The sequence below is a fragment of the Triturus cristatus genome, chromosome 4_2, assembly GCF_964204655.1.
Source record: "Triturus cristatus chromosome 4_2, aTriCri1.1, whole genome shotgun sequence".
Classification (NCBI taxonomy): domain Eukaryota; kingdom Metazoa; phylum Chordata; class Amphibia; order Caudata; family Salamandridae; genus Triturus; species Triturus cristatus.
The window spans coordinates 847,433,666-847,453,504 of NC_140586.1; positions in this window are offsets into that span (position 1 = coordinate 847,433,666).

Below are 19,839 nucleotides of genomic sequence, written 5' to 3' on the forward strand. Positions count from 1 at the left end.
ATAAGCTACTGCACCCACATTCCACTGATAAAACAATTTTATCTTAACATGCTACAAAGTATGTAACCAATTCACAAAAGGAAGTTTGAAAAAATATCAATAAATGAGAGAGGTGATGATTTTGGAGTCCCCCTAACCTAGGGGGAGGACCAAGCAGGTGCCTTGAACACAAAGAGCATATCATGCTCAATGATTGTGGTGGTCCAATCCTCCTAGGACCACCCCAAGCAAAGTTATGGGCAAAAATACAATGCCAACCAAAGGCCCAGCAAAGCATTATGGGGCGCGATGCTAGAGTTTACTGAATATTATAGTCAGCTGAGCCCAGAGCCTGCCCCTTGAGGAATGTTTTGATATTGGATACTATAATATTCACTGCACCCTAGAATATTGTCCCATAATGCTTTGAAGGGCCTTTGGTTGGGATTGTATTTTTTGCCCATAACTGTGCTTGGGGTGGTCCTAGGAGGGTGGGACCACCACCAATCGTTCAGCATGATGTGCTCTTTGTGTTCAAGGCTTCTGCTTGGTCCTCTCCCTAGGTTAGTGAAGGCATTAAAATCATCACCTCTCTCACTGCTTGCTGTATTTTCATTTTCACTTTCGTGAGATGATAATATGCATTTTAGCATGTAATAATAGAGTTATTTGTCATTTACCAAGGGTACATTGGAAAATGATCAATGTTGCAGAATTTTAGTGGTACTTTCACGTCAAATCTCATTCGGGATAAACCACATCCTGTACCACCAAGCAGAGGAAACCCAACAGGGATGGAGAGATGGGAACCAGAACTGTGGCGGGGAGGTCTACGACACGGAGTAACCCGTCACAATTCTTAACATATGAGCAGATACCAAAGTAAGAATCAGCTTCACCACAGAGCTCCAAAAAGACTTTATTAGCGCAAAAAGCAGAAAAGTCACACCACCTGCGTCCCCAAAACCAGCAGACACAGTCCACCCACGACCAAATGATAATGGGCCATAAAGGTGTGCAGTTCACTCCAAGTAGCGGCCTCGCAGATCTCAGCTATAGATGCCCCCTGAAAACAAGCCCAGGAAGCAGTCATACCCCAAGTCGATCTCCCCTGAACCGACCCAAGCACCTGTACTCCACTGGGCTCATCATAAGCCGCCCTAATAGCCCATCTCAACCACCTACTGAGAGTAGAACCAGAAGGCTTCAGACCCAGGCCCGCCAGGCCAAAAGTCACAAAAAGAAACTCCACCTTACGAAACGGCCGGGTACAAACCAAGTACACCCCTAGAGCCTGCTTAACACCCAAACTGTGCAGCCGCACCTCATCCTCAGACTGTGGATCAGGACACAACACGGGCAGAACCAGATCCTCCGAGCAGTGAAACGAGAAAGACCTTGGGGACAAAGGAAGGATTAGTTCGGAGAACCACTCCGATCTGGAAAGAACCTCAAAAAGGGCTCAAAGCAACAAGTCCAACTCCCAAACCCTTCTGTCTGAGGACATAGCAACCAGGAAAAGCACCTTGATCATCAACAAATGCAGAGACACTTCCTCAAAGAGGCTCAAATGGAGAAGACTGAAAAAGCCCTCAGCACCAATGGAAGATCCCAACCCAGCACCAAGGACTTAATCATAGCTTTCTTGAGAAAACAACTCTTCAACAGCCGGGACTCTAAAAGCACAACAGACTCACAGGCCGTCCCCAAAAGGCTCTCACTGCAGCCCACTGAGCCCGCAAAGAGGAAACAGCCAGAACCAACTCTAACCCATCCTTGAGGAAATCCAAGACAGGCACAGATTCCACCTCCGAGGCAGACCAGCCCCTATCCGCACACCAACCCTGAAAAGACACCCAATGCCGGGCATAACATTTAAGGGTAGAAGGGCGACAGGACTGTTGGATAAACTGAGTCACCGCAGGAGAACATCTCATAGTCACGAGGTTCATCCTGTCAACAGCTAGATGTAACCGGATCAGACAATCCCGGGACAAAGGAGGAAACAACAGGGGACAGGGATCCACCGGCAACAGCCAGCGAGGCCCCAGCACCAACTTTAACACAGAGGAAACCAAGGCCTCCTGCTCCAGGCTGGTGCCACCAGGATCACCAATGCCTGGTCCAACTTGACCTTCAGACGGACCCTCTAAATCACAGCAATCGGAGGGAACTCATACATCAAGCACCCCTCCCCCTGAAAGGATAGAGCCTCCAAACTGAGTCCAACTGACTCAAAGCGCAAAACTTCTCCCTCAAGGCGTTCTCCGGGATCGCAAACAGGTCCACCACTGGTACCTCAAATGTCCTCATGAGCACTCCAAACACCCCCTGATCCAATCACATCTCCGACAGGGAGGGAAACAAAATGCTTAAATGATCAGCTTCTGAGTTCAATACCCCTGGCAGATGTAACACCCTCAGAAACAAGTTCAACTCTGCCCACTGATAAATCTGCTGCGCTAACAAGTTGAGGGAAGCCACCTTCGCACTCCCCTGGTGGTTGACATAACATACCACCACCATGTTGTCTGTTCGCAACAGTACACCCTGCTGCAGAGCCCAAGGAAGAAAATGCACCCAAAAAAGAAGTCCTGGGGTAACCCCCAACACGACACTCCTCTGGAAACCTCATATAGTCATTATTTTGACTGACCTAGAGCACCCGAGAGTCTCTGCTCAACACGGGATTTGTGGAAGGAAGGGACACCCTGGCCACGTCTCATACCACGAAAGGGATGAGCGGCCATCTTAGACTGAAAGCCTACTCAAATGCCTGTTTATATGCAGCAAACTTTCCCTTCTGCGACAAGCGGACCGGAGCCAACAACTTTTTGTCCTCTGCCGTTTTCTTTATCAAAGCCTCCAATGGTTCCCGAAACAGTTTGCAGCCCGTGAAAGGAATCTTCATGAGCGCAGTCTTCTGCGCCGCTTTAGCCTTCCAAGGTTTAAGCCACAATTGTCTCCTAGTTGCCACCAAGGCACCACCCGCCATAGCTGAAGCACTAAGGGAATCAAAGGATAAGTCAGCCAAGAAATGCAACTGCTGTTCCAACATTGTCAGGGACTCAGAGGGATCCTCCTCCTGCGACAGTTGCTCTGAAATAAACTGACAGTCCTTCAGCAGAGACTGAACCAGAAAACTAGTGTAAGTGGCTGAACGAACAGAGAGGTTGGAAGCCGCAAAGGACCTTTCAAAGGCCCTTCACCTTCTTGTCCCCAAGATCAGGAGGTACTGCATCCTCTGAAACCACCAGGGTTTGCAACGCCAGTCCAGCCAATAGAGAATCCACCTTTACCACTGAGGGGAATTCCTCTGAAAACCCCTGCAAAGGATATATTTTAGCCAGAAACCTGGGAAAGGCATGTTTATCTATATCCTTCCATTCTCCTTCTAGTACATTGCATACTGATTTATGAACAGGAGACATTTAGGTTCCTGCCTCTGATAATTGGCGAAGAAGTCCTCTGACTCCTCGCCCTCTAAGGGATCAGGGAACCCCAAACTGTCCCGCACATGTTGAAGGATATTGTGAAGGTCCGCTCCATGAATAAACCGACCCTTCACTTCCTCATCCGAATCCTCGTCAGGATCAGGGGCAACAGGGGCATCCAACTTCTGCCTTTTAGGCCCTTTGGACTCCCTAGCCAGAAAGGCCGCAGCCACAGCGGCCTCAATCATCTTTTGCACGTCAGCCAAGGAAGGTGCAGTGGAGGATCCAGCAACCACCTCGTCTGCCTACCAGTGCTTACAATTCTCTGACCGTTTAACATCATCCATGATGAGTCAAACCCAGAGGCAGCCCCTCCAATACCTATAGCCAGACCACTCATTATCAGAAAAACCAGGACCAATCCAAAACATCCACCCAGATGTCCAACCAATTAAAATAAGGCAGGAGAAAACACCCCAGGCGGCAGCCAATCACAGAATCTAAAAATTCCAGAAAGCAAGTGGACTTTCAATACCCCTTCTCCCCTCCATGTATGTGGCAGAGTTCAGGAAGAACAGTAATGCGCAGACACTCCATCAAGTAAGCAGACTGCCAAACATGACAAGATCCTACAATGCCCATTTTCTAATGTAACGCCTGAGACCACTGGCATCTCACCACTCAATCAGAGTGGGAGGGCCAAGAACGTCAGCGATCCCCTCCCCTCGAACCAATCTGTTGTGATGTACCAGACTTAGCTGAGGAGTATCTTTGTAGTTTCTTGTAGTTTTTTGTAGTTTATTTTTTAAGTATAAGTTACAGGTTGGTGTCCATGTAAAGCAGCCCCACGAGGAGCACTTTGCCTGCTGCTCAGCCTGTTTTCAACTGTCACACCTCACACCTCACCACATACACATCCAAACATTCCATGCATCTCCATCACATCGACATTCCCCTCAGAACACTCACATTGGCTGAGCAGCTAGGAGCAAGGTAACCTAGGAGAAAGATTAGTACATAGGTAGGATATAACACAATCACAAACAAGTGAGCCCCTTGCTCCCCGAGCCCCGGCCTTGATAAACCGGCCACTCTCTTAAGCAGCCGCGAACTACCGCCACCGGAGATAGACTTCACCTCCAATCTGAGGACTCAGCGATCCCGCTCATACTGGACTCTTGCCTCCTACCCCCACTGTAAGTGGCTGACGCCCAGTGCCCCTCTACTTCGAAGAGGGGCCTCCCTGCCAGGCCCCCGGCGTGCTGGTACAGTGCTGCTAAAACAAATCCACACTACGCCACACCAGGAAGTCCCGCTGAAGCAGGGACCTCACCAGCAAGCGCGCTCAGGGCTCTGAGCCACCTCCCCCAGGAACACCTTAGGTGCCTGGAAGGGGAGAAGGGCAGTCATACCCATACTTGAGAATTGAACAGTCCTGCTACATCACAGACTACTATTAACCTAGAAAAGAACAGTCGTTACAGCAAACCGTTCACACTTACCCAATTCAATGAACCGGAGAATAACAGAGAGTTCATCACTTGCCTAAACTGCAGAAAAAAACAACACAATGTGGTTCAGTAGGTCCGGTGTTATGTGTCACAGGATATGAGAGTGGCCTGGAGGGTAGGGATGGGACCATGGAGATTTTTTGCTTGGGATTTCTGTGGGGAGGAGCTATTGCTCATATGTTAACGACTGTGACGGGGAGGTCTGATGAGGAGGTAATAAGAATGGACATGAAGCGTTTGAGAGCCAGATCTGGTTTGTTCTTTACAGGGGGCTTGGGTCTCATTAACAGATGAGTAACAGCACAGCTTTTATGGTTGTGTCTGCCTTTCAAAAGTGATTGCGGTAACATGCGTGCACAGGCCTATTTATCTACCGGTGACGACCTCTAGACATAAAAAGGGATCGCCATGAATACATCCGAAAGGCCTCACAGGGACCCCATGGAGAGGGCAGCGGAGACTGAGACAGGGTGAGATAGAGGCATGTGGCGATGCAGCATTTAAATGGCCAGAACGTCACTTCCTGTTACCGTGGGGTGTCTCCAGCTCTGCCTGAGTCGTGCAGCAGCCCTCAGTGCTTACTGGAATGTTACTTTTTGGTATATCACAGATGTGTTTTCTTCATAGAAAGGGGCTGGTCAGCTTACAGATGACCCAGTTTCAACCTTTTTAACCAAACAAAGTTTTATTAAAAAACCCAGATTTTACTGTGCTGATAAAAGCAACTTGGTGTAGCTTTTGCTGCTACAATTTAATACTTTAGGATTGATATGTACGTTTCCTGCTGGTGTGTTAAACCACCATCAAATCACAAACGTGTCACATTCCCACATCCTTTAGGTCAAGGTCAATGGTGGGCACTCCCTTCTTAATGCCCCTTGTCTGGGCCATTCTCAAGGCTAAGGAAAAGAGGGTGTTGTCTAAGGAGGTCAGACTTCAAGTGCATCTAATGGCCTTGCTACAATGATGGGGCACAACAATCAAGGTGATGCAACAAGTCTTCAGTTTGCCTTCAAAGGGACGCATCCAAGCTGTTCGTTGGCACCCGGTCAAGGGGACGAATCCACTCTGTTAAAAAACAAGGGGTACTCCATGCACCCATGTCCTCCTCTTGTTCCCCCAGGAAGTCTTCACATCTCCCCAAACCCCCATGCACCCGCTGTACAAACACACACATGGACTTCACTGAATCATTTTACCAGTTTTTCGGCATTTCCGCGTGAAGTCCCTACATTCTCCTGTGACATCTACAGGCTGCACTACGGAGACCAGGGACTTGTGTAAGAAGCAATTAATAGTTTGGGGAGAGTATATATTCTTAGCGCTGTGCAAGATGAAACTCCACAATTATACATTCTTCCCCAATATCGCGTTTAGTACTGACAGGCAGCCTAGCTGGTTTTGCTGTCTGTCGAAGTGTTCTGTGTAACTCTGCGGGATCTCCCTGCCCACGAGCAAGTAAGAGCGCAGCATTTTATTTTTTACTCCATTAGGCTGTCTAGCACCTGTCAATGTGTTTGTGACAGAGAAAAGGCAGCACCTCTGTTCTTGAAGCAGCACCTCTGTCCTAGAAGATAGATATAGAAAACTAACACAGACCCGAGACACAAGAGACAGTCCGGTAGATTGGACTGAAGAAGAAAGATCTCACAGAGCCAAAGGGAGTTATGGTCCTATAGCGTTGGACAAGGAGCAGAGAGGGAAGTTGTGTGTGAGACGTTATCAGACTTATTATGAAAAGGTTCTGATGGGACAGAGTACGTGTGATCATGTCTTCACCATGGAAGATTCTGCTAAGAACTTTTTGCAAGATTCTGTACAAGTGATTCCAACTGTGTATTATGTGTGTGAAAAGAATGCCTATGTCAGGTTTTTATTTATTTTTTATTTTTATTTTATAAAATTTTATATAGCACAAACCACATCCTGAGGGATATCAGAGCGCTTTACAAAAGGAAGGAAGGGAGAGTACTATTCCAGTAACGATATCAAGTAAAAATGCCAACCAGTAGTAGTCACAAAAAAAAAATCACATACAAGTGATACACAACAGAAGGGAGGGAGAATACAGCTCCCGTAACGATATCAGATAAGAATTCCAAACAATTAAAGACACAATAATCACAGACAGGTGGTACACAGCGAGTAGTGAAATAAACAGGGCAATTACAGGCTGCTACGGGGGCAAGCCTTACATCTGAAGGGGCAGAGAGCAGAAACACAGGATGGAAAAAAGGATGTAGAGTCAATCAACATCTGTTGTAGGATCAGTGGTTGCGCGCGAATGCACATCGCCCAAATTAAGGTAAGAATTTGTTCATTAGGAATCTTTTGGCTTCAAGTTTGAAAGCGGTTATTGATGATATTCTGTGCAAATCCGGTGGAAGAGAGCTCCAGATCTTTGGTGCAGCACCTGAAAAAGCTCGACGACAGGTACTCTTTTTATTCATGATACGTGTTTTCAGGAGGAAGTTGTTAGCGCTTCTTGAAGGTTGCTTGCGAATTGGTATGGTACGTGTTACTTGGGAATTATTTTCCCAAAGATTCATCATGCAGAGGATTTGGAGCTTTTGGAGGAAGGACAGCACTCAAGAGTGAAAAGAGCTGAGAGTAGTGATTGGAGATGTCTTTGGAGCAATGATACCGAGTTTGGGTGTGGTTTTGAATGATGTGAAGATCGGACGATTGGCGACTGTAGTTGATGAGTTGTCGATGAATACAGCAAAGTCCCTGTTACTTGTGGATGGAGAGATGTTATCAATAAGGACAATGGTTTTGCAGAACCGCCTTGCTTTAGATGTATTATTAGCAAAAGAGGGCGGGGTCTGTAAATTACTGAAGGTCCAGGAATGTTGCACGTATATTCCAGACAGCAGCAAGGATCTGGAGAAATATATAAGCAACATTACTACGATCCATCATGAGATAGAGGACTTGACTGAAGAGGTTGTGTGGGAAAAAGTTGGTAAAGGATTTAGGGGCATATTATCAAGCACGGCGTTAAAATTATCACTGCTTTAGCGGCAGAAAACTGCAACTAAAGTGGCAATAAAGGGCTTGATAATATGACGCAGAGAATTCCAATAGAAGCCCATGTTGACACCAGAACATGGGCTTCTATGGTAATTCTCAAGGGCATATTATCAAGCCCATTATCGCCGCTTTAGTGGCAGTTTTCTGCCGCTAAAACGGCGATAATTTTAACGCCGTGTCTTGATAATATGCCCCTTAGTCGAGTGGGAAGTTGGTTTGCCAATCTGGGGAAAGGGTTCCTTGGCTTTATGTTAAGACCACTCATTATTGTTGTGGTTTGTGTGGTTTGCTTGTGGGGATTCATCAGAGCCTATAAGTGGTATAAAGGAAACAGAGTTGAGAGAGCTCCTAGAGCGAGTGAAGTGCGAATGGCCAGACTGCAGGACAGTCACTATCAGAATCTTAAGAATATGGAGAGACTCCAACGGGGGAGGATAGCAACAAGTACTGTTTAGGTCGGTTCTTTCTCCAAGGGAATTGTGAAATGGTGTGATGACAATAGTCATCAAAGGGGGGAACTTATAGAGCGCCATGTTATTCTGAAATTTGTAGGGGTGCACCATAATCACCGTTAGTCCGCACCCATATATTTAATGGAATTTTATTAACGTGTGACTTAGAAATATATTACTAAAATCTGCTTATAATAGTACAAATAGGAATGTAATCATGCCATTTATGAAGTTCAATGTAGTGTTTAAATGAAAATGTATTTTAGATAACGCATAATGATTGTTTTTTTTATAATGTGATGTATTAGGTTTAAACGTGCACCATATTAAATTGGAATTAGAAGAGTGTTTAAATTGTGTAAAGGCCTGATCGCATACACGTTTAAGAGAAAGGCCTGTTTGTTTCTTATGTTAGGTAAATATTGTAGGCCGAAATGTTTCCCTTGATAAGGCTTTGGATTTCAGAGATGTAGAGAGTCTCAGAGAAGTGGAAAGTTTCTCGTTCCCATGTTTCTGTTGCAGGTGCAAGGACACTAAGGGGCATATTATCAAGGCAGGCGATAAAATTATCGCCGCATTAGCGGCAGAAAACTGCTGCTAAAACGGCGATAATGGGCTTGATAATATGCTCTATGGAATTCCAATTGAAGCCCATGTTAGATGTGAGGGACATCTAACATGGGCTTCAATTGGAATTCCATAGAGCATATTATCAAGCCCATTATCGCCGTTTTAGCGGCAGTTTTCTGCCGCTAAAGTGGCGATAATTGTATTGCCTGTCTTGATAATATGCCCCCTAGCTTGTTAGTGAACTAACTCTTTGTTTCAGGAGTTAGGATGGCATGAGAAGCCAACATGGGAGTATACCGGAATGCAGGGATGATACTTTCGGCGGGGAAAGTGCCTGGGACCCAAGGACGAGTAAACCGTCATTGGAAGGGAGGCAAGTTTCAGTGGAAAACTACTGGGAGAAGACCTGGCTGGAGATGTGTGCCGGAGGGCGTGTTCTACGTTTTTGGGATTTTGAATTAGGGACAGTGCCCCGTGGGTTGAGCAGTTGAGGATTAGATGGGAAGCAAGGAGCATCTTAGAACGAGCTCTGACAAAGTGAGTGCACTTCTAAGGGAGTCTTCACTTCTGACACCTTTTATCCTCTTGCCTGGGAAAAATGCTAAGTAGGAATGTCAGCTTAGAAATAGAGTAGGGATAGACTAATTGATTTCTTTTTAGGTTAATGACTTCTAACATAGAGATTGGAGCCGTTATTGCTTGTCTAATGATTCTAGAACTGACTATCCTCCTTATTCTGAATCAGATGAGACTCCTACGTAGACTCTTTTTTGTATTAGCGCCCATTTATTTTCATAACCTCGTGCTGAGGTGCTTGTATGTGCAATTATTTTTAGCTTTGTAATAAATCCCTAAAATTTGAGATTCGGAGTCAGTGTCCCTTTAGAGTCCAAATTCTATTTCCTTTGATTATGTGTTAAATATTGGATTTCCTCCCCTCTACACTATTTAGCAGATAAAAAGATAGTTTCAACCTGAGAGGATTCTTGATGATGGTAAGACAGATAAGAATTTGGCTTTAGCAAGATCTTTCATAATTTGTTAGGAGCTTTGCATGACCTAGCAAAGCATTCCCTAAAATGTTTACTGTCATTGAGGTCTTATAAAAAAGTACACACATATAATAGGGCAACTTTAAATTATAATCCGTTGCCTCCGTTTTATCAAGATAGTGTACTCACAACCTTAGTTACTCCTTCTAGTGCCCTGTGAATGATTGTAATTACCCCGTATCGTTGACAATTTTTTTTATTGAAATGCAGTGGCTTCTGGGTCTTCAAATTGCCAGATGCAAACTGTTTGTAGCCAGACAGCCTGCCAGTGCCCTCTAATAACAAGCAGAGGTAATGCATCGGTTTCCCCTACGGATGGATAATAAGCTGTTTTGGTCGAGCCTAGAGCAGCGCGTGGAGGCATCTTGTACCCAGGGTATGGATATTCAGCACGCCCATCGTTTTTGATTGGCTTCTTCCTGTGTTTTTCAAAACTCCTTTATTTCCATTTGCTTACAGCTGTCCCACTTTCTGCTAGTTTAGCGACACTTTGGCGACTAGCCCTGTTTCATGCATTATTAATATTTTAATGCAGATTTATTTAGCGCAAACTCAACCCGAAGGTATTGAAGCACCGGTTACGTTACACAGGAATACATTCAGGCACAGGGAAATTAAGTGATTTGTCCAGAATCACATGATGTGGACGCGGGGCTCGAACCTTGGTTTCCAGCACCAAAGTCGGCAATCTAGCTGTCAGACCACATCCTCTCCCGATATATGAAACCAGCTAGGAACGCTCCATGTTGACGGTGAAGCCCAGGCGGCCCTGAGACCATTGCCTGGCAGACATGTGACGTTAATCCCAATAGAAGTGGGTTTTTTTCAATTTTATAGTTGCTTCTCAGTTAAATGGTATGATGTAACTGTAAATGTTAAGAGGCAGATTTACAAGCCCCTGGCAACACTTTTGCGCTGCCGATGCGTCACTTTTGTGATGCAGCAACAGTGTAAAAATTCAGGCAATTTACAACGGGACACATCTTGGGAGATGCGTCACGTTGTAAAGCCCTGCGTCACATTTTACCTGAGTCAGGTATAATGTATGCAGGGCGGGCGTTCCCAAACAAGAAAACTTTGTAAAAGTGACGCAGTGAAATCTACAAGATTTCACTGCTTCACTTCTAGGACGCCACTGCATCAGGACCTTATGCCTGCTTTAAGCAGGTGTAAGGAGTGACGCAGTGTAGTGGGATTAGGCCTCAAAATGCATTTGCGTCGTGCTTGCGACATGACTCCAGCAATGCGTGACTTTTGCCCCAACCGATGCGCCAGAATTTCTGACACATCTGTCAATCCTTGCGCCACGGTGCATCGTATTGTTAATACGGCACATCCATGGTGGCGCAAGGGTTTCTCAGGGTGGCGCAGGGAAAGTGACACATCTCTACAGATGCATCACTTTCTAGTAAATCTGCCCCTGAGAACGAAGGAAGGCAGGCAGGTACATACTGCACACACACACCAAGTTGATATCGAAGCCCGGGCGGCCCCAAGGCTACTGTTCTGCATGGAGACTTCTTTTACCCACCCATCTAAAAGCTGCTCTATCCCTCCCCCACCCCTCAAATCCCTGACACTGCTGTGAGTAATGTGGTACCAGCTGCCATCAGCCGTAGACGCAGCCAGGGCCTTGAATTGTACTTTCCCCGGTGCCCTTCTGAAGGACTGGGTTATTTTTAAGACCCAGCGGTGCCAGGGAACAACACCTGAAACCTTCGTGGGTTACCTGTTCTGGCGTACCAAACACAGAGACACGGGACACTTCCAGCGACGTCAGTGATCAGCGTTTATTTACTGCAGGGATACAGAGGTCACAAGAAGTACACAACGTGTAGGTTCTCGGAGACTGCTTCAAATTCGTAGAAGTGGATCGCTCCTTTTATACAAGTTTTTGCCATAGCACAGTATGGCGAACAAAGGTTACAACTCAGTTCCCACAATAAACTTCAAAGGGTCGCATTCATGTTTCAGGGAGCCGGAACATAATTACACCAGTCTTGCCGGTTCCCAACTGTAAAAACATATTCCCTCCGCAATAAACACATTCCATCCCAACCGTAAACACATTAAGAGGAAGGACGAAAAACAGATGCAAGGAAAGGACAAGGATGGACAATAGGTTAGAAAAGAGTGTTAGGGGCAATAAGGAAACTTGATAGAAGGGTCAAAGACCTCGTGTCTAATGTATGCGTGGCTGAAACAATAGACCGGAGCGGCAAGATGAGCCTCGAGCGGGGCCATCTGCCTTAGTCGTGTCATTTCCCTCATCATAAAAGTCACCTCAAAGGAACACGTGTCCCTCGTACAAGCTTGAGAGTTCCAGGGTCACGAAGCGGACAAAGCCCGTTCGCTGACTACCTGAGGGCAAGAAACAAAATGGATGCTGTATCTAAAATGGAACCCGAGGGTTCGGATGAACAAACCCAAAAATGAGACGAACCATACGTGGCTGCATAGCGAAACTTCGTACACCCACTATACTCGTCATTTGCGGTTCGTAGATACCAAACTCATCCATATTCGTCACTACTCAAAAAGTGCCGTCCCGTCTCACACGGAACCTCAGACGCTCCTTTTGCCCTCATGTAGGCAAGCACTAGTCACGATCGGAGTCTATGTCGATATTCATCAGATCGTTCAGCTGCTGCTGGAACATCATTCTATTCATCAATGTCTCCTTGGTAACAGATGGCCGCCTTATACACGTCGTAGCACACAGGCCACATAGGGCAGGACCACACTGTACACAAAGACAACACGTGAACAGAAACGCTACAACAGCCCCTACGATCATTAGAATCTCCCAACCCCAGGTTGACATCAGGCCCCAAAACCATCCTAGTAGCGTCCAATTACCTTCGTCCACGTGTATGGACTCGGAAATCTTGTGCAACTTCGAGATGGCTTGGTATACAGTTGGAGCATTGTCAGGAATAAAAATGCAACAACTCGAATGGATAATTTTACACACACCCCCTCTATCTGCAAGAACAACGTCTAGAACCATACGGTTCTGCAACGTCATGAGTCTATCCGCCTGTAGTTCAGCTGTTAGATTACCAAGGGCATTTGCAGTAATATTAGCAGTCGACTCAACCACACGGGTCAACTGTCTTAGGTTCCTACTATTAACCATAGGTCCCCAAAACGGCAAGAAACCCTTAAAGAAGTCTCCTGCTTCCTGACCAGCAGTATCCTCTTTGCTAATAACGCCTCTCACAACTCTGGTTTTGTGGTAGTCTGAAGCAACTGTGAAAGTTGGAGGTAAAAGATTCGCAATATAGCAGGTACCCGAAAAGTCGCGGGGTAACCATGTATATGCGCGTTCATAACATACAAAATAGGTGCCCTTGGCAGTCAGAAAAACAGGGGAGGAGAGCATCGGTAGAACATACGTTTCAGTGCACGCACTGTTCCCAAGTTGTGCTCTCGGATTTCGACCCAAGCCTTGCAAGCAGAAATTACCAAGGTGCGGTACAATCCATATCGGGGACGAGCTCTTAAGCTGTCTATTACCCACTGATGTACTATACTCAGCCTCGCTCAGATCCTTATAGGCCTGCACTTCTTCATCCGGAATGAGTGATGCATCAAAAACATCTCTATCCAGATCCACTATTGCTATAGCCAAAGGCTTGTGGTACGGCCCAGGACCGGAATTGACAGATCGTGGCTCTCGACTGGGGTAGGAATCTAGTGCACTACGGAACATAGTTTGAAATGCTCGAGCTGAACCCTGGGAGCTGAAAGGAAGAACCAAGTACGGAATACCCCTATCCATGGTGTGTGGCATTAACCCACATACCCAGCAATTGGTAGTATTCACCACCAACTGATGCTGATGTAGGAGTTGAACAAAGGAATTATTCATGAATTCCGCACATCTAACCTGCTCATGTTGAGGCAAAGGATGAAAGGAATGTGGGGAGACAGTGGTGAGGGAACTTGAGTCAGGAGAAGAAGTAGGTGAAACAGAAGGTAAAAACAACTGTACTCCAAAATACACTCCACCCACCAATAGCATAGATACAGTTAGGAACAGTAGAAATACCTGCAACAAAAAACATTTCGTTCGTACAATCCTCCATAGCTCTGATCTCTGTGCTGACACCCTTTCTTCTTCCACCAGCTTAGAGAATGCCATCCTCTACAAACCGTCCGTGACGTACTTGACGCACTTCGTTCTGAGTAGCGATTATCAATCCCCAGGAGTTCCCAGGAATCGACAAAAGTAACCAACCTAACGTCAGAAACCTGCTAAGCAGAAAGAAGTACCCGCACGGCCCTACGGTAACCCGGATGGAGAGGTTTCCCTATTACGAATCTCTTAGCAGTGGAAAAACACATAAAAACTTCAAAAAGAAAGGATGTAATTGTTCACAGTATTCGTAACGTCAAAAAAACAATTATACTACTAATTTTTATTAGTCCTTGAACGAAGAAAGTATCGACTTCTTCCAGGTCGAGTTTGCTCTACAAACAATTGTTCAGCTGGCGCAACAGTGTTCGATGAAGTGGACAACGAGTCAGACCTTGGGTTCTCTGTTACTGATGACTCCACATGTGAGTTTGGCAGTGACGAATCCTTCTCCACGAGTTGAGCGTCGCTAAACGGCACAAAGTGCAAAGGAGTCTCAGTTTCTGTAGCCAAAATCCCAGTCCTCACCCAACCGTCAGTTGGTAAGGGGATCGGTACCTTCTTTGTGTGACTGGCATGGACCCAATGTTTCCGGCCCTCCAGTCGAACCGCTGTCCTCGTCGTCAACAAAACTTGATAGGGTCCGACGAATCTTGGCTCCAAGTTACGCTTCCGACCGAAGTTCCGGGTAACCACCCAGTCCCCTGGCCGGAGCTGGTGTCCAGGACCCTCTGTCTGCGCCGGTAGAGCTTCAAGGACCTGTTGATGGATTAACCGTAGTTTAGTGGTCAAATCATGCAGATAGTCAATCAACATTGGATACTCAAGACTATCAAAAGCCCTCGGCCTCGGGACACCCCAAATATTTGCAGGGCGGCCGAACACAATCTCATATGGGCTAAGCCCTACTCGAGAGTGTACAGTCGCTCTGGTCGATAGGAGAGCCAGAGGCAAGGCATCAGGCCATGACAGACCAGTCGTAGCTTGGATCTTAGCGAGTTTCAGCTTCAGGGTACCATTGTACCCTTCAACCAAACCCGCTGCCTGAGGATGGTTGGCACTGTGGAATTTCTGTCGTATTCCAAGGCCCTTACACACACTCTGCATTACACTTCCCACAAACTCGCTTCCATTATCCGACCACACAATCCGTGGCATTCCGTACCTAGGGAAGTACTCCTTCAGCAGGATTTTTGCTGTGGACAGGGCAGTATTATCTTTAAGAGGATAGGCCTCGATCCATCTGGAGAACGCGCAAACCACAACCAAAACATACTTCAGGTTATTGCATCTCTCCATATGGATAAAGTCCAACTGGATAACCTCAAAGGGACAAGCAGGGGGAGCGAAATGACCAGGTGGAGTGGGGATGCCCCTTCCGGGATTGTGCATCAAACACACCATACAATTCTTAACCACTCTCTCAGCGCACTTAGCAATACCATCATTCCTCCATACAGGAGACAAGAACTTGCATATTCCTTTCGCACTAATATGTGACAACCCATGAGCCATCGTCACAACAGCTAATACATACGCATCTGGTAACATCCACCTCTGACATTCCGTCAGGTCAACCCAACATCCATGCGTATCCAACTTTCCCGTACTTTCTTTCCACTTGGTCTTTTCAGCTTCAGTGGCCTCGTTCTGAATTGCTTTCACACTCTCAACAGTATTCTCACACATACCAGTCTCCATCGACCACCTTGCTGAACTCGTGACATACATTCGAGTCGCAAGATTCTTAGCCGTTTCCTTAGCAATCTCATCCGCGAACGCATTACCACGGCCAACATCATCCGTCACTTTCCGATGTGCACTACATTTCACGATCGCCACTTGTTTAGGCAATGTAAGTGCATCCAAAAGGTCATTCACAAGCTGCCCATGTTGGATCTTTGTACCATGCGATGTCATGAATCCTCTTTCTTTCCACAGTCTTCCAAAGTTGTGCGCAACACCAAATGCGTACTGACTGTCGGTAAACACATTCACTCGCTTTCCCTTAGACAAAACACACGCTCTCGTTAATGCAATTAATTCTGCCGCTTGTGCTGAATTCTGATTCAATCTCGCAGTTTCCACAACCGTGCTCAACGTCACTACAGCATACGCAGTCGTCACATCACCATTCGACAACTTGAAGCAAGAACCATCCACATACAAAGTACCATCGGGATTCATCAAAGGAGTGTTTTTCAGGTCCACACGACCTTTTGTTTCTTCCTCAGTCCGTAAATAACAATCATGTGACAGCACATCATCTGATTCCATATTAATCGGCAACAATGTCGCCGGATTCAGTACATTACAACGTTTGATCTGTATGTGACTTGCCAAAAGGGTCAGCTCGTACCCAGACAATCTTGCACTCGTCAGATGTTGAGTCTTTGTCCGATTCAAGAGCGTATCAACTGCATGCGGAACCATCACTATGAGCATATTATCCATGACCAGACCTGCGGATTGTCGAATAGACGCCGCCGCTGCCGCTGTCGCCCTTAAGCAACTCGGCAACGCTCTAGCTACCGGGTCTAAGGTGGAGGAAAAATATGCACACGGACGCTGCTTATCACCAAATTGTTGCGTTAAAACGCTCAACGCACAACCGTCCCTCTCATGGACGTATAATGTGAAAGGCTTACTGTAATCAGGAGTACCTAACACAGGGGCCGAACACAGTGCATCACATAGTTCAGAAAAACTTTTCTGACATTCCTCCGTCCAAGGCAAAGGAGTTGAAACGTCCTTGCACGTGAGAGCTACCAATGGCTTCGCTAACAGTGAAAAGTTCGGGATCCACTGTCTGCAGTATGACGTGATACCTAGAAAGGCACGCACATCTCTCTGAGTTGCTGGCACAGACATTCGAACAATTGCTGCAATTCTTTCAGGGGTCAACCTTCTTCCCGCCTTTGACAATAAGTGACCTAGATAGGTTACTTCTTGACAACAATATTGTAGTTTGGAAGGTGATACCTTATGATGTGAGTCACAAAGATGCTGCAACAGTGACACTGTAGCTGTTCGACAAAGCTGTTCAGTGTCAGCAGCTACCAACAGATCATCAACGTACTGAATCAAAGCCGCACCAGCCGGTAATACAAACGCATCAAGCTGACCTTTAAGAGCTTGACTGTAGATCGATGGACTCTCACAGTAGCCCTGAGGTGCGCGTTTGAACCTGAAGCTGCGACCACCTAATGAGAAACCGAACAAGTCCCTACTTTCCTCAGCGATCGGAATGCTAAAGAACGCATTCTTCAAATCAATTACCGAGAACCATGATGCAGTGGCTGGAATCAAAGTCAGTAAAGCAGTAATGTCTGGTACCACAGGAAACTGTGGGACAACAATTTTATTCACCTCTCGCAGGTCGATAACTAGACGATACACGGGAGGCTTGGAGGGATCCGTTCGTTTCAGAATAGGCAACACGGGACTATTGCACACATTACCCCGTGTCTCCTCAATAACATCTTTACCGATCAAATCGTAAATGATCGCTAATAGTGCCCGTTCACCATCAAGGGAAATACGATACTGGGGTATGCGCGGCAAGCGCGCACCAACTTTCAATTGAACAACATAAGGTGGGATATCCAGCAGGCCCACGTCGTTGGGACCTGTCGCCCACAAGGAGTCCGGAAGAGATCTCAATTCCGTTGGGAGCTTATCGACCGATAAATACATAGGGGAAATCACGCTCTTACCCAACGTAAGCTCCACACCTGTAGGAGAACAGTACAAAGTCGCATGCAACCTTTTCAACAGATCTAGGCCCAAAAGATTCTCACCACAACCAGTAGTCAAAATCAAAGGAGCCTGTAGCTCATGAGACCCAATCGTAAGGGGCAAAGGGCTTGAAACTGGATTGCTAACGGGGGCGCCAGAAAATCCAACGGAAACATTCGTTAAGCCAGACAAAGGCGCGCCAGGGAGTTTCGAATGCATGATGGAACTTTTTGCTGCACCAGTGTCCAACAGAAAAGGCTCAACGACGCCCAAAGTGGCTACTGCAACATAAGGCCCTCTCTGATCAACCGGAACTGATACTTCTCCCTTCCTTTGTCTATGGCTGTCCTAGTAGATATCATCCGTATCAACATCACACCCAACATAGCAGTCATCAACATGATACTGTGCAGATCGACCGGACGGCGGGTCACGCCGATCGAAGCAATTTTGCGAGTCCACAGACGTTGAAAAACGTTCAGCCTGATTCTGAGTAACTCCACGACCTCTACCACGGGAAGCCTGTTGAGGGCCACTACGACCTCCTCGAGCCGACACACCATTGTTCCTATCACGGAGAACCGGACAGTCAAACTTCAAATGGCCCTCCCCACGACAATATGCACATTGATTATATCCCAACACAAAGCGAGGTGCGGGAGAGGCATTTCGCGGCTGTGATCTAGAGAACTGTGATTGGGATCGATTTGGCTGCTGGGTATCACTGAAATTCGAACGCGGGGGATAGGCTTGCTGCAATAGGACCTTTGTTTTAAGATCCTTCGTTTTCTTATCTGCACGCTCACTTTCCTCCTTTTCCCTATTTTCGTAATATTGGGCCGTAGCCAATATTTGAGCGGTGGTAGAAACAGCCCACGAACTCTCAGAATTCTTCAATTTGTTGCTAAGCTCGGGCAACAAGTTCGATACAAACTTATCGACGAACAACCGCTGACCACCCTCGGAACCCATATCCTGACCACTATGATCAACAAACGCTTCCTTGAATCTCGTAAAGAAATCAGAAACACTTTCATCCCTCTTTTGCCTGCAGGCTGATAACTTGTCCCAATTGACGCGCATTGCTGGCATAAGCGTTTTCATGAGGGTAATTATCCTCTGAGGCAAATCCGCAATAAGCTGTTCAGGCTTAGCCCCACCGACTTGCAGGGCGTCCGCCGCCGTAAGGGCAGCCCAGTCACCGCCTAACTCGGCTACATGATTCTCGTGACGAATTTTCGCCCAAATCGGCTGAGGCACCACATTGCCAAACAACATGTCGATATCAGCCAAGTTCATCACAGTAGCATCCACCAATTGGGACAACTCCTTATAATAACCTGCGGGATTCTTACGGGGATCAGGCAAAGATTGCTTCACTTGCAAAACTTCCGATCGTTTCCAAGGGAGGTGTATCCACACTCGCTGGAAACGGCCTGGGACAACAGGGACAGCAGTAGGATCACCTGGCATCCACACTGGGGGAACTTCTCGCATAGGATATTGGCCAGGGTGTGCCATCCATTCTGCGGTCGCATCCTTAAACAACGCACGAGGTTGCACTGTACATCGAAAGGATAACAAGCGTTCTAGAGCCTCTCGAACCTTATCACCTACGATTACACCCGTGGCGAACCGAAGCTGTAGCTCGGAAACCTCAGGTGGTATATCATCAGCCATATCATCGTCCCACTCCTCTTTCAATGACTTACACAATTCTTCGAACACAAATCGTTGCGTGGGCACATTAAACTGAGAAAACGTTTCAAACACTACACGTGGGGTGTATTTAACAGGGTTACGAATCCATCTACGTGCCGTTTTCACCAATGATTCACGTTCCCTACCGTCAGGAAGCTGACTACGTCTTTGAGCGACATCTGAGAGAGTCGAGCCAAGTATCGGCCCAAAAAACGGGGAATAAAGAGA